This window comes from Pinus tabuliformis, chromosome 7, assembly GCF_031772625.1.
Source record: "Pinus tabuliformis cultivar Carrire ecotype Pingquan chromosome 7, CPIR1, whole genome shotgun sequence".
Taxonomy (NCBI): Eukaryota; Viridiplantae; Streptophyta; class Pinopsida; order Pinales; family Pinaceae; genus Pinus; species Pinus tabuliformis.
In genome coordinates this window covers 782,895,253-782,910,746 of record NC_142293.1, presented here as the reverse complement: position 1 = coordinate 782,910,746, position 15,494 = coordinate 782,895,253, and positions in this window count along the sequence as shown.

The following is a 15,494-nucleotide window of genomic DNA, read 5'->3' as shown; positions in this document are numbered from 1 at the left end:
GCATGCACCCAAGAGTTTGATTAGTTTTGCACAGTAACATCATGAGTAAAAACAATAAACAGTGATATGGTCAGAGATTTTACCAATAGCGCCCCATTGTTCGCCATCCAGTAGCACCAAGTCCGGATCACCTCGGTAGTCCATACCCACATATGGATACTCAGAAAACACCATCTCCTGACGCTCGAACCACCTAAAGAAGGCCTCAGTGAAAGTAATCTGAGGTTGACCAGCATGTCGGGACATGTGGTCAACCCACCTCTGCATGCGTGGCTCGGTCGGAGAAGGCAAGTCAAGTATGATGTACTGAGGCTGCATCAATGGGATTTTCTCCAAGGCGAAGGCAGTCAGAATAGAACCAAATCCAAAGTTCTTCAGCCTCCCGTCCTTTACCTTGGTCAATTGACTTTTCATCTGAACAAGTACTGCATCACACCAGTTAAACACTTTCGGTTGGAGACACTCCAAGGCATGCTGCATGTAAGATCTGTTGGCAACATGTAAAGCTGCGCTACCGGCCATCCTACCAATGGTAAACAGAATGGACCTAAGAGACCTGTCAGTGATGTCACGGATATTGATCTTGCCGTCTTTGCTCGGCTGTGAACCTTCCCGGCAATACTGACGGATATAGTCTCTGGTGGAATTAGTCCCTCGAGCCGTACCTGACAAAGAAATGGGGGCACCCCGCCTTGACAACCCAGTCAAGAAGTACATGTCCTCTATGGTCAAGGGGATGGTTTTCCCCCTAATCTGGAATACTTGGTTAACAGGATCCCAAGCATCAAGCATATACTGCAGTAAAGAGATCTGTGCTCTCATGCTAGAGATACGGAAGAACTTCAGTAGGCCACAGTTCCGAAGCGCGTTCACCGTGACCGGGTCATGGAGTGCAACCATGTCCTCTGCTTCATGTTCTCGTTCTCGCCATGTAAGGGACATTTTGTTCAAAGTTCCCTGCAAGCAAACAAGAGAAGGAGTAAGTTCCTAATTTTGATGAAAAACTGGCGAAAAATCATCAAAAATCACATGCAGGATCAGTTTTTCTAGGCCCAGCGCAGGCAGAGAGTCTCTCCCTTGCGCTGAGGCGCAGTCTGCCTTAAGACAACCTGACATGCAGCGCAGGTTTCGAAAGGAGAACCTGCGCTGATGCCAGGGCGCCTTGATGAAACCCCTGAGGCTCAGAAACCCTGAAAAATGTGCATGAAACTGAAAAAGGAAACCATGAAAGTGAAGGGCTAAGGTTTAGCTCCTACCTGGTCCAAACGGCGCCGAAAATCGTCCACAGAATCTCCCGGAATCAGCTGGTGAAAATCAAGGAAGAAGAGGCACCTCCAGAGCTCCAACAAGCAAAATGCAAATGAAATGGTAAATGAGAGGTAAAAACACCTTTTTATGACTTTTTACATAGTTTAAAGTTAAATATTAGGGTTATAATCTCATTTTCATGCAAATATTGTCCATTTCTAACAAAGTTTGTTGCAGCAATTGAAGATGAAGTACTACATTTGAAAAGAGAAAAGCTAAGTAAAAGTAAAAAATCAAATTTGACCATGAATCGAGCAGTTTTACCGCGGAATTTATGCTCGTTAAAAAATAGAAAAGCGTGAGCAAAAGTTTCCACCAGAGTTCAAGCTCATTAAAAAATGAACCTATCCCGGTAAATAACCATTGCGATCGTAAATTTATCAGCCTTAAAAGCCTTGGTCGTGTTTTCATCCATCACCTCCACCGTCATTTGGCCGGTCGTTCACCCCCATATGATTGTTTACCCATTTTGAGGAACAGCTGCGAAGAGTGATTTCACCTAGCCATCCTTGTGACACTACCGTGATTGGAAAATTCCAATTTGTACCTGGAATCAGTTGCTATCCCTGTTTATCACTCGTTCCTCAAAAGACGAGTCATCTTTGAGCTCTTTTCTGACTCGTAAAATATGAAAAGTTTGCCGAGTTCTGGCCTTCCAGCTCATTAAAGGGACCGGAAGAGCTATCCCTCTTTTAGACTTTAATCTTTTTGGACCTGAGGGATTATTACACAAAAAGATCGAGCGCTTGTCTTGTTCGGCTCGTTAAAAGTACCGAACACCCATCCCTTCTGTATTGTTTTATACTTTTTCGGACTTAAGGGATTAGATGACGAAAAAGGAATTATGGAGTTAACTTTCTGTACCTTTTCAGACTCTCTAAAAATGAAAAGGACCGGGTTTTCCTTGTCGTTAGACTCGTTAAAATGATTAAATAGCGACAAACTTGTCTTTAGACGAGAACGAGTTTCCCTATCGCTAAGCTCGTTAAATCATAGCGATGGGCTTGCCCGAAGGGCAGGTTATAGAACAAGCATATGTTATCCTCCTCAAGCTTGACAAAAATAAAGAGGTACTGGTCAGAAATGACTGGGGAAAAATTGGGAGAACATCAAAGCTTAATGGTAGCAAGTCGCTCTTGAACATGACACTTTTCTTCCGTACCACATTGGGTTGGGTTGTTTCATTCACCGGTCTCATCACCATGGTCTTCGCCAAACCATCCACATTTTGGAGTAATGCTACCGATCCATCGCATCAGTGTCGTTATATGTTCAAGAGAGGTCATTCTGAAAATGTCAACCGTGTCCCATCCACTGCCATACATTATCCTTCATCCATTCATGATCGCCACCCTGAATCATATGTCACAGTTTGTTTTCACCTCCACTAAAATCATTAGCTCCGTTCCGTGTCATTGATGTGGGATTCATTAAGGCCCTCCTTTGACGGATCGCTTCTTGTCGACTTCAGCTCATTATCCAAGAAGTTGATCTAGGAACAACCCCATCAGTACTTTGAAGCTTGCATGCCTCAATGGCAAGTTTCTCACTTCCGGCGACAGGTATACATCAATGACCTTCGACCAGAAGATTTTGCGTGGCGTTCGACGCCAAGTCCTTTATTCACGCCACGTGAATTGTACTGCAGTACCTTGAGGGTCATTATCATTATCGGTGATTCCTCTCGCGCTTGTTGACGGTTTTCATCATTGACCGGTAATCAAGCGATGTCTTTCCATGTTCGACTTCAGCGAAATTCTCACATGGATCGACTTGTACTTAGAGTGAAGATCGAACGAGTTTGAAGACCCCGGATCTAGTTTCATCCATCCGGGCTGCGATACATATTCAGGAAATATAAAAGCATTTGTCATGTACATCAATGCAGCAGATGATCATCCTACTCAAAGGATGATAATTTCAGCAGAGAATTATCAGTCTACCATCAAACGATCGTCTGTTCTATGTACCAAAATGTATTTATAAAGTTGAGCATGGGAATGCCCGCCTCAGCTAGATCATGAAAACAGAATGAAAAATAATGTATTGTATTGTATTGTATTATAGGGCACCTCTCAGCACTTGAATGAACTTCGGACCCTCTGGATAAAGCATTTCACCCGATAAACGGCCTCATACTTTAGGGGGCAACTGTTATAGACATTTTTGTGCCTCGCAGCATGGAGCATGAAATGTCAATAATTACAGGGATCCTCAGTCCCTAAACATGTTGTTCTTACCCCTAGAGGAACAAGGTCAGCAAACCACAACACTTCCTATCAGTTCTCCACCTGAAAACACTCAAAAACAGGCTATTTTTGGATCATGTCAGCTGCTCCACTGAGCATCTGCGCTGAATGTCAACTGCTCCTCCTTGTACCTGCGCTGAAAGTCAAAACCAATGAAGGCTACCTGCGCTGGGCGAGATTGGCCAAGTGGCACAGTCATTCTGCAAGGTGTCAACTGCCCAGGAAGCTTCCAAACTGACACTTGGTTCAAGGAATTCGCCCTATGATGAGTAAGAGGTACTTGATCTCCATGTGGAAGCAAGGATCTCCAAGTGGACTCAATAACTGAAGTTTAACTGAAGAGGGAGAGGACACAAGGCAGCTTTAGGTCAGTCTCAAGCTGACTCATCCTTTCTCCAAATCTCCTATATATAGAGCTCTTCTATGAGGTCTAGGGAGGCTGGAATTTTGTGCAAAGCAAGGAAGTGCTGTTGGTTTACAGTTAGAGCTATTGGGTGATTGCTTTTATAGAGGGGAAGAGGAGATTTCTTGCTGCTGGGGAGGTGCTGCTGGATTGGAGCCATTTATGGTTGTAACCTTCTCAGAACCTTTTTCTTCTATCAATAAAGCTTTGATGTTCTCCTATATACTTGTATTGCAATGATGTATTGTTTTTATCTGTATATTTGATTCATTCTAATCCATGCATCAGTTATGAGTACATGTTTCTTGTAGTTTCCCTCTCTTGTTTTTGCAGGATCTTTGTGTAGCTGGGCCGGCAAAAGGAGCAAGGAGCTGGGAACAAGAGGCAAAGAGAGAAGACAGGATCGACAAAAGCGAAAGACATCGGTTGGTCAATCTTTTCTTCCTTCTCTGTATTTTCATAAAGGAAAACTATCAAAGCTTTACTTTCAGTTGTTGCTAAGGAACTATCACCCTTAGAGTAGGGATAGGGTCATTCCGAGTCGGATACTTTTCCCCACAACAGTGTGCTTCCGCGCTGACATGACTACCCCAGTTATTGAGACGCGGCGACAGCGCAACAGTTTCCTAATAACCCGCGCTGATCCAGTTTGGGCGAATTTTTTCAAACAGCCAGCCTTCCAGATCACTCCAGGCTTGGTTGTTAGCTTTGTGAATGTCGACTCCCTTCTATGGCATGTCTGTTCGACCCTTTCCAACAACTTCCCTTGAAGATAAGCTCATCCTTCCACCCTTATAGGAGACTCCTTCTCCTATATAAACTTTCACCATTACCATGGGCAGCTAGTTAGACATAGCTTGGATTGTATAGAGCTTATAGTGCTCAGATTGCTACTACTATAGGTATTTGGTGTGCTAGGTGTGGAAGTGATTGATTGCTTAGGGAAGGTTGTTTTGTGTTGCTTGTTTTGTGAGAGAGAGAGTTGCTTGTCTTGGGAGAACCATCCTCAAAGGTGAATGCTTGAGATACATGCTGACTGGCCCCTCCTGAGAAGGTTACCGACGTCAGAACATTTGGTTGTACTCTTCTCTATTCTGATTAATAATAGATGACTGCTATTATTGTTCCATTCTCATTTGTCTATGCTATGGTTAAATGTGAATTACATCTTTTCTGACCGATGTATGGTTGCTTTTACTAGATTTCACGCTTGTGTTTGTTTCCTCTTCGTATGTGCAGGTATCTATTCGCGGAGGATTGTGACCAGCCGAAGCGAAGGAGCGAAGGCAACATCTCTTCGTCAAACGACAGTGCTGGAATCCAAGTAGGTGCTCTTTACCTCTTGTTTAATTGTAATTAGGAACATGCATAGCAGCATTGTGTGATTGTTGCTAGACCCCTGCTGGGCTAGTAGGGATCGCCTCTATCCGTAGAGGGGACTTACCTCATCAACAACTAGTGCTTGAAGAAATAAGCACCCCGATGCTGTCATTTTCCGAAAAGGCACTGATCATGCAAAATGATGTCGCAATGGTGCTTTTATATAACATAATGCACCAATGTATTTTTATGTTATGGACTGATCTAATTAAGAATATTAGTTTTGTTGTGCTAAGATCCTCCTCAGATTATAAACAAAATGTTATTCATGTGCTTAAGGATTCATGAGTTTTGCAAGTGAAAAATGAGTTTTTATGTTAATTTTATGAGCAATTTAACATAAAATAGAAACTGAACAACATCATATAAATGTACATAACATCACCAAAAACACATCACAACAGGAACATGATGAAGGAGTTCACCCCTCCTAGGCTATGTCTCCTTGGTCCAACTTCCAATGGCTTGGGCCTCTCTATTATTATCAAATGTGTAAAACTATGTGTTCACAATGCTCAAATGCTTCTGAAACCTGCTCCAATGAGTCCATAATGTCCAAAATGGCTACCTAGCCTCTTTATGCATCCAATTTGGTCGAAAACTGGAAAAGTTATGACCTCTCCTAGTTTTCCCACTATTCTCTCCACAAATTGCCCAAAATCCACAAACTAACCCTCATTTTCACCTGGATTTCTGCTAATGGGCCACCAAATCCACAGGAAACTGGGCAAATTTTTCAAGCAGATATATTGGCCGTCGAGGCCCTATGTCCGAAAATTTAGGTCACATGGGGGGGCCACACGCCCAAGGGATGATCCCAAGTGCTGGCCCTCCCCCTCTAGCAGTTAACACAACTGTCTACGCACGTTCACATGGCAAGTGTAATGTTGCAGTTAGGATGGCGGTTAGCTGGCCTAACCATTTAACCCAAAATGTGTCGATTCAAAAACTTTAAGTTTATGCAGGTAAGTATATATGTTAAGAACCACAGTTTGGTATAATGGTAAGGCATTGTATTATGAGCCCGGAGGTCACGTGTTCAAACCCTGCCAGTCCCTCTGGTCCTCACCCATAATTTTAATAGGCCCTCGGAAGGACATGTGGCAGTCTCTAACTGGACCATGTGTCACCTTCTGATTGGTCGAGCCAATACCCTGCAACTAATCAAAAAATGCCAAATCGACCTGTACGGTGACGACACTTGTCATCTCCTCATTTGTCGAAGGAGATTTGTTGACCAGTAAACCTGCCAACTCAACCTACACATTTAGTGCCACGACAGTAGTTTGTACTGCTAACTGGGTTACCCAATTTCACAAAATTTACCTGTTTGAGAAAACAGACATAATGTGTTTCTCGAAGCATACGATGTCGGTTTCGCACGAAACTAGTTGTGCCAGATTCGGGACGATAAGCACTACACGGTCATTCAAGTTCCATGCCATTCTGAGGACTTTGATTTTTGAGCATAATTCTAAGCACCTGATCATTCCTCCCCACTGGAAGCTTTTGGACCCCAAAAGATCATCTTCAGTTGTTCAGCAGGTGAGGGTACAATTCCCTCACCTTCCCAATTTCAATCCATTTTTCCTTTGAAGGATTTGTTCCCTTAAGCCCCACTCGAAGATAGTCGACACTTCATCTTTTCGATGTCCTTGTTCTTCTATCAAATAGTATCTTGTTGAAGCTCATCAAGGAATTCTGGAGAAAATTCTTCAATAGATGGAATTTGAACATTCCCTCCTTAGTCTTCAATCAAAGGAGGCTCATACAACCTCAAGTTCTCAACATCAACAACAGAGTAAATTTGCATCAATGAAGGCAAATCTAACTTGAAGGCATTGTTACCAATCTTTTCCAAAATTTTGAATGGACCATATCCAATTGGTTTTATCTTTTTACCTTCTCCTTGGAGCCTCTCTTTTCTTATGTGAAGCCAAACTTCATCATTGACTTGGAACTTGTGATCTACACAATGCTTTTCGTGCCTTATTTTGTACTTGCCTTGGCTCTTTTCAAGTTGTTCTTGAACTCTTTGGAGCACCAATTGGATTTTTTCAATGAACCTTTTCGCTTTGTCTATGTCACTATGACCATCAATAGCAAAATCTTTTCCAAAAATTAAATCCAAAGGAGATTTAGGCAAGTATCCCAAACATGCCTCAAATGGAAATGTTTGAGTTGAAGAGTGCTGGGCCCAATTGTAAGCATGTTGAATATAGTGAAAATGTTCATCCCACAACTTAAGATGCTTTTTGCAATACCCACGAAGAAGATGTATCACTGTCTTGTTCACCACCTCTGTTTGACCATCTGTTTTCGGATGAAAAGTTGTACTCTTTTTCAATTTGGTGTCCATGAATCCCCACAAGATTGACCAAAAATTCCCAACAAAGTGATAATATCGATCACTAACAATGGATGTGGGCAATCCAAAATGAACCCACACATTATAAAAGAATAATTGAGCAGTTTGTTCAGTTGTAACTTGCTTTTTACATGGCATCAAAATACACATTTTTCTTAACCTATCCACAACTACATAAAAATAATCATGACCTCTTTTTTGCAATGGAAGACCTCTTACAAAATCAATAGAAACACTCTCCCATGGTTGTGAAGGAACTGGAAGTGGTGTGTACAATCCTAACTTCCTATTTCTAGGCTTACTCACTGCACATAATGAACATCCTTTAATAAAATGTGACACAATTTCAAGCATACGAGACCAATAACAATACCTCTATAGATTCGCCACCATCTTACTTACACTGAAATGACCAAAAATAAGAGAAGCATGTGCCTCTCTTATGATGTTGACTCTTTCCCCCTGTGGAATACAAAGCTTGCCAAGATGGTACAACAAGTTATCATGCAAATCATAATCCAATTCCTCTACTTGGTTACCTTGACTCAAGCTTGCATAAGCATCTTGAAAGTCATTGTCTAATGAATATTTCTCAATATAAATTTCATGCAAAACATAATTATGCTTGAGTAAAGTAGTTGCACTAACAATAGGCCTAGAAAGCACATCAGTAACTTTATTGTAGATACCTTTCTTATACCTGATTACCAAGTGGAATTATTGAAGAAAAACCATCCATCAAAAGTGCCTTGATTGTTGCAACTTTGATTGAGATTACAAGTATTGCAATGGTTGATGATTAGTGTGAATAATTCTTTACTTACCAATCAAGTAGTATTTCCACTTTTTCACACTTTGCACCAATTCAAACAATTCCTTGTCATATGTAGGATACTTAATCACTGCACCATTGAAAGTTTCCAAATGAAAACAAATAGGCTTATGATGTTGCATGAGGACTGCACCCATGGCGTAGTCACTAGCATCAGTTTGGATCTCAAATGACTCTCTCAAGTCTAGAAGTGCAAGTACTGCAGCTGAACTGATCTTTTCCTTCAATGCATCAAAGGCCTTTTGTTGTTTGCCTCCCCATTGAAAAACCTTTTTCACACTTTTCAATGCATGCAAAGGAGATACGATAGAAGAAAAGTTAGCAATGAATTTCTTCCACTATTGGGTTGCTCCCAAAAAACTTCTTACCTCGGTAATTGTTTTGGGCCTTGGCCAATTCAAAATGACATCAACCTTGGAGGGATCTATTTTCAACTCAACTCCTCCAACAATATGACCCAGGTAAACTAAAGAAGTTTTTCCAAACTCACACTTTGACATCTTAAGATACAACTATTCTTTCTTTAAGACATCAAGTACTTTTCTCACGTGCATGACATGTTCATCACGCGATTTACTGAAAATTAATATTTCATCTAAGTATACTATAACAAAATCATCAAGAAATGACCTCAACACATCATTCATCACACGCATGAATGTAGCAGGAACATTACATAAACCAAAAGGCATAAATTGCCATTCAAACAAACCTTGTTTTGTTTTTAATGTTGTCTTCCAAACGTCTCCTTCAACAATTCTAATTTGATGGTAGCCACCCCTTAAGTCCAACTTAGTAAAATACTTTGCATCTTTCAATTGATCAAGTAAATCATCTCTTCTAGGTAGTGGGTAATAGTTATTTACCGTAATTTTGTTCAATGCACAGAAGTCCACACACATGCACCATGTTCCATCCTTCTTTGGCACTAAGACAATAGGTAAACCACATGGTAAATAAGATGGCTTGATGATCCCTTTATCCAAAAACTCTTGAATTTTCTTTTTCATTTATACACTTTTCATCACTGACATCATGTACATGCCAATCTTAGGAAGAGGACAATCTTGTTGCAACTGTATCTCATGTTGGATTCCTCTCTTGGGAGGCAATCCTTTGGTTCCTGAAACATCTCATCATATTGGTTAACTACATCAACCAATTCAGATTTTAATTTTGAATCACAACCTTTAAAAACTTCATTATCAACATTATTCTTGGCTTTGATCATTAGAAAAACAAAATTCTTGCTTGAATTCACTAGTCTTTTCATCTGCCCCACATTAACAAGTGAAAGATTTAGTTTCTTGCTATGGCCTCTCACAATATATTCTACCCCATCTTTTAACAAATGGTATTTGTTTTCATGTCTATGGAAGATAGATTTTCTGTCATAAAGGTATGGGCTGCCCAAAACTGTACCACATATGTCTAATGGCACAACATCAAGCTCCACTTCATCTATGAAATTTGCAGTAATGGTGAATTTCAATTTACACTTTCTAGTAACCTACAATTGTGCATTGTCACACACCCATCCAAGTGGATATGGTTTATGATGTGGAATGGTTTCCAAGTTTAAACTTTGACAATGTTTTCAGAGATAAGATTGGCTTGAGAGCCACTGTTGAAAAGTGTATCAATTTTTCTATGTTTTGAGATCACCCTTATGTAAAAAAGTTCTATCCTCTTCTTTTCATTTGGAGTTTCATTATGAGAATTTGAAGCACTAATGTTAGCAATGGATTATTTTCCTTTTATACCCATGACTGTAATTTTCGTTTCATCACCCAAATCGGATCCCAAATCCTGTTGAGTGGTTGCAGTTGTCTTTTGTTTTCCCTTGTTGTTGAATTTCTTTGGTTTCATTTCGGGATGAAGCTTCCAACAATGAGCTTCATCATGACCCTCTTTGGAACAATGTTTGCATGTTAATTTCTCTCCTTCCTTCTTGATAGATGCATTTTTCTTTCCCTTCCCTTTGAAACCCTTTTCTTTTCCTTTACCCTTAAATGGCTTTTTACTACCTTCTTCTGGAGTGTTTTTCCCTCTTGCCTCAAGATGAGTGGCTTGCACATACACATCATCTAGATTATTCGGATTAAACATTAAGATAGTATGCCTAAGGTAACTATGTAAAACCCCTATGTACTTCAGCAACGTGTCTTTTGATTGCAAATCTACACCTAACATTAGAGACCCTTTTCTAAATTCTTGGGTGTAATCTTGCACATTTTGACCTTTAAGTTGTCTAAAGTTCTACCAATTCATGATGGCTTTCTGCATATAAGCTAGAGGGTAGAATTGTCTTTTAATTGCAACAATGAAATCAGACCAATAAATTGAGATCTTACCATGTTTTTTTATCTCCTCTTGTGTCTTTGATTCCCACCATACTAGTGTTGCACCCTCCATTCTCAAGGAAGCTAATCTTTATGTCTTCCTCTTGAAGGTTTGAATTCTGAAATAGCCCTACAATTGACGAATCCAATTATCAAGCTTCTCTGCATTCACTTCACCATTATACATGGGCAACTCAAATTTAACATCAAGTTTTAGTAAGGGTGATTTACCAGTTCCTTTTGAGGTATGTTGATGAGTATGAGTAAGGGTTGTGTTAGTGGAAGAGGGTGAAGATGCCTGTGAAGAATAAGATGAAGAAGATGGTGGAGAGGGTGGAGGTTTACCTCCATTTCCATTACCTCCTCCTCCTTAAGAACCTTCTCCTTTGGGAGGTTTGGAGCTTTCACCCTGCAGTCTGGGATTCCTCTCTTCATAGAGGACCTTTACCATCTCTGTCATATCAAGAAAACCTTCCTGAAGACCTCCTCATCTTCTGTCATGTTTGTAGGTTCCCCATCATGAGACATACTCACTAGATTCTCAACTACAACTTGAGGATGAACTGGAGTTGGAGATTGTGGGAACCTTGCCCTCCTTCCCCTTGACCCAACTTCGGGGATTCCAACCAGCTTCCCTTCTCCTCTTTTGAGTTTTAAACTTGTAACCATGACATAAACTTGCAAACAAAAATCCTTCTTGCACAAACAAAACCTAGTGCTCTGGTACCAAAATGATCTGATTAAGAATATTAGTTTTTTTGTGCTAAGATCCTCCTCAAATTATAAACAAAATGTTATTTATGTGCTTAAGGATTCATGAGTTTTGCAAGTGAAAAATGATTTTTTATGTTAATTTTTTGAGAAATTTAACATAAAATAGAAACTAAACAGCAACATATAAATGTATAGAACATCACCAAAAAAACATCACCACAGGAACATGATGAAGGAGTTCACCCTCCTGGGCTACGTCTCCTTGGTCCAGCTTCCAATAACTTAAGCCTCTATATTATTCTCAAATGTGTAAAAGGATGTGTTTACAATGCTCAAATGCTTCTGAAACCTACTCCAATGAGTTCATAATCTCCAAAAATGGCTACCTAGCCTCTTTCTGCATCCAATTTGGTCGAAAATTGTAAAAGTTATGACCTCTCTTAGTTTTCCCACTATTCGCTCCACAAATTGCCCAAAATCTAGCAACTAACCCTTATTTTCACCTGGATTTCGCTAACGGGCCACCAATTCCATCAGAAACTGGGCAGATTTGTTAGGCAGATATATTGGCCACCGAGGCCCTAAGTCTGAACGTTTAGGTCACGTGGGGGGGTCACGCGCCCAAGGGTTGATCCCCAACGTTGGCCCTCTCCCTCCACCGGTTAACACCACTGTCTGTGCATGTTCACATGGCAAGTTTAAAGTTGTAATTAGGCTGGAGGTTAGTTGGCCTAACCACTTAACCCAGAATGTGTCGATTCATAAACTCTAAGTTTATGCGGGTAGGTATATATGTTAAGAACCACGGTTTGGTATAATGGTAATGCACTGTGTTATGAGCCTGGAGGTCGTGTGTTCAAACCCTACCGGTCCCTCCGACCCTCACCCATAATTTTAATAGGCCCTCAGAAGGACATGTGGCATTCTCTGACTAGGCCACATGTCACCTCCTAATTGGCTAAGCCAATACCTTGTAACTAATCAAAAACTGCCAAATCGACCTGTACTGTGATGACACTTGTCATATCCTCATTCACTGAAGGAGATCCATTGACCAGTCAACCTTCTAACTCAGCCTACACAGTCATCGCCACGTCAGTAGTATAGACTGCTGACTGGGCTACCCAATTTTGTAAAATTTACCTGTTTGAATTATCTAATTGAATTTATTTTATTAATCCATGTAAATTTGAATAAAAATGCATCCATATTTGCATGATCCTGATTCAGAATCAAGTTCAGATGCAAAAAATATTCCTTCATTTTAAAAACTTCAGAAGCTCTTATCAGGAGAAACATATCGAAAGAATTTGGTAGATGAAAATGGAAAACCTCTTTACCTTTCCAAATGGAACATGGCATCTTCCAGCCACAATCTTGGATCAATGATGGTAATAATTTTTTGGTATAATGTAATTTCAACAAACCAATTACATTGACGTGCTTACTAATATCATTGATATTGTACTAATTACATTTAATATTTTTTGAAATTAGGATTCTAGTAATGATGAGTGACCCACCTACCATCTTTTGGTGCACCCCAATACAATGTCAACTTGAGAGAAGGTTGCATTAAGAGAAAGAATCGGAGAGGAAGCATACAAAGAATGGTTGAATCAACCACTTATTTAATTCCCACTACATCCAAATTCACAAATTATGAATGGCTATAGCAATAGTAATTCTTCATCACAAGTTGGAAATGAAGGCAATCAAATAGAGGTTAGTGTGGATGATTACTTACCAGATACGACTGCCATGGAGGAAATATTTTTAGATGCATTCTAGAATGATGAGCTAGGGAATGATGCTCATATCACTAATACCTTTTTCAAAATCCTGAAATCTGCTTCCACCACGCATCTCTTTGGACTTGGTGGTAAGTCAAAGTCTACATAGCTAGGGACAATGACGTTGTTGTACAAAGTGAAAGAAAATTTTGGCATGCCAAATGCATGTTTCTCAGCAATATTGAGGTAATTGACCTATATAATCAATCAAATTTCTTATACTTTGTCACATAATAAAAATTAAAAATGGTTCATTTTATGAATGTTAAATATTAACATTATACAATTATATTCCCCACCAACTACAGGATATTCAAAGATAAGGTTCTTTCGAGTGATAATGTATTATCGGGTAGTTACAAAGAGGCAAAGGAGTTATTGAAAATGTTAGGTGTTGAGTACATATCATATCATGCATGTTTGAATGATTGTATTCTATATAGAGGAGAATATGCAGACAAAGAGATATGTCTGAAATGTGGGCATGATAGGTATTATAATTAAAAAACGGGTAAATCACATGGTCCTCCTTATAATATATTGAGGCACATGCCTATAATACCAAGGATTTAAAGACTCTTTCCTTGCAAAGAATTAGTTATGCTGCAGGGATGGCATGCCTCACGCAAAAGTGAGTCGGGAGTTATGTGAATCCCAACAGATTCAATAGCTGTGAAGCATATAGAGGATACATGGCATGAAAAATTCAAGGATGAAGTACGAATTCTATGACCCAACATATCCATGGATGGCATCAACCCATATTCCCTCCAAAACACAAACTATTTTGTTTGGCCTGTAGTAGTGATCAATAACAATATCCCTCCATGGTTGTCCATGAAGAATGAACATCTTAGGTTGGATCTCATAGTCCCTGGTAGAAGACAAGTGAATAATATGTATGTCTACTTACAACCATTGGTAGATGAATCGAAGGAATTATGGGAAGGGATACATGTGTACGATGTATCAAGAACCATCGCAACAAAGAGGAGTTTTACATTGTATAGCATATGTGCTTACACCATACATGATTATCCAGGCTTAGGAGTTTGCTATGGTGAATTTCATTTTTATTGATTAATTTATATACATAACAATATTGTTTTGCATATTAATTTAATTAGCTGCAATTGTTCTAATCTTAATTGTCGCTGATGTGTTGGTTTGTATACAATAACTTCACAGGTCTTGTAACAAAAGGGTGTGATGGATTAAATGTTTTGGACCTTCTTTGAAGGCTAGGTGGTCCACCCACCTATGAAAGCTAGTGTATGATTGCTCCAGGATATTCCTCCTAGAAGATCACCCTTACAGAAGAGAAACATCCACTTTCAATGGTAAACTAGAGAAAACCCAAAGGCCTGCAATAATGACACCAATTGAATGGCTTAGAGCATATGAGAGAGAGAAGGAGAAGGAGTTTGCATAAATGTTTGATTCAAATGGGGATCCTATGTTCGATGATCCAAAATTCCTTGACAGCTATGTTGAGAAATTTCTCATTGGGATGAAAAGCAAACCTCTCTTTTATGAGCTCCCATATTGGGAGCACCTTAAGATTGCCTACTTACTGGATCCCATGCATATATTTAAAAAAGTTTCATCTTCTTTATGGAGGCACATATCATCGAAAGAAAGTGACACTGTAACAGTCCTAGTTAAAAATCCATGTAAAAATATATAAGACCATGATCATGGGACACATATTCCAAGTTGAATGTTGGGAAAGACATCCTAGTGTGGGTGTTCATTCGGTTTATTATGGCTAATGAAATGGCAAAGATTTTGGAAAGGCAAGAGGCATTAATTGGCATTTTATTTATGAAAATTATGGAAATTGAAGAAAATAGAGGCCTAATTGATAAAAGGCTTTTGAGGATCAATGGGTAGGCTTTGTTAGTGTAAGCTTTTGTCAATTCAGTTTTGGAGCTCTCATTCTATTCTCTCTCTCTCTCATACTCTTGGAAACTTAGATTTTTCTTGGAGCACTCTTGGAGAGTGTGGCAAAGTTGGATTCTTGGAGCAATAAGTAAAAGGAAGAGCATAAAAGTGCAAGAGGACATCAAGATCATTAGCTACAACAGGTTTTTCTTGTAGGTACC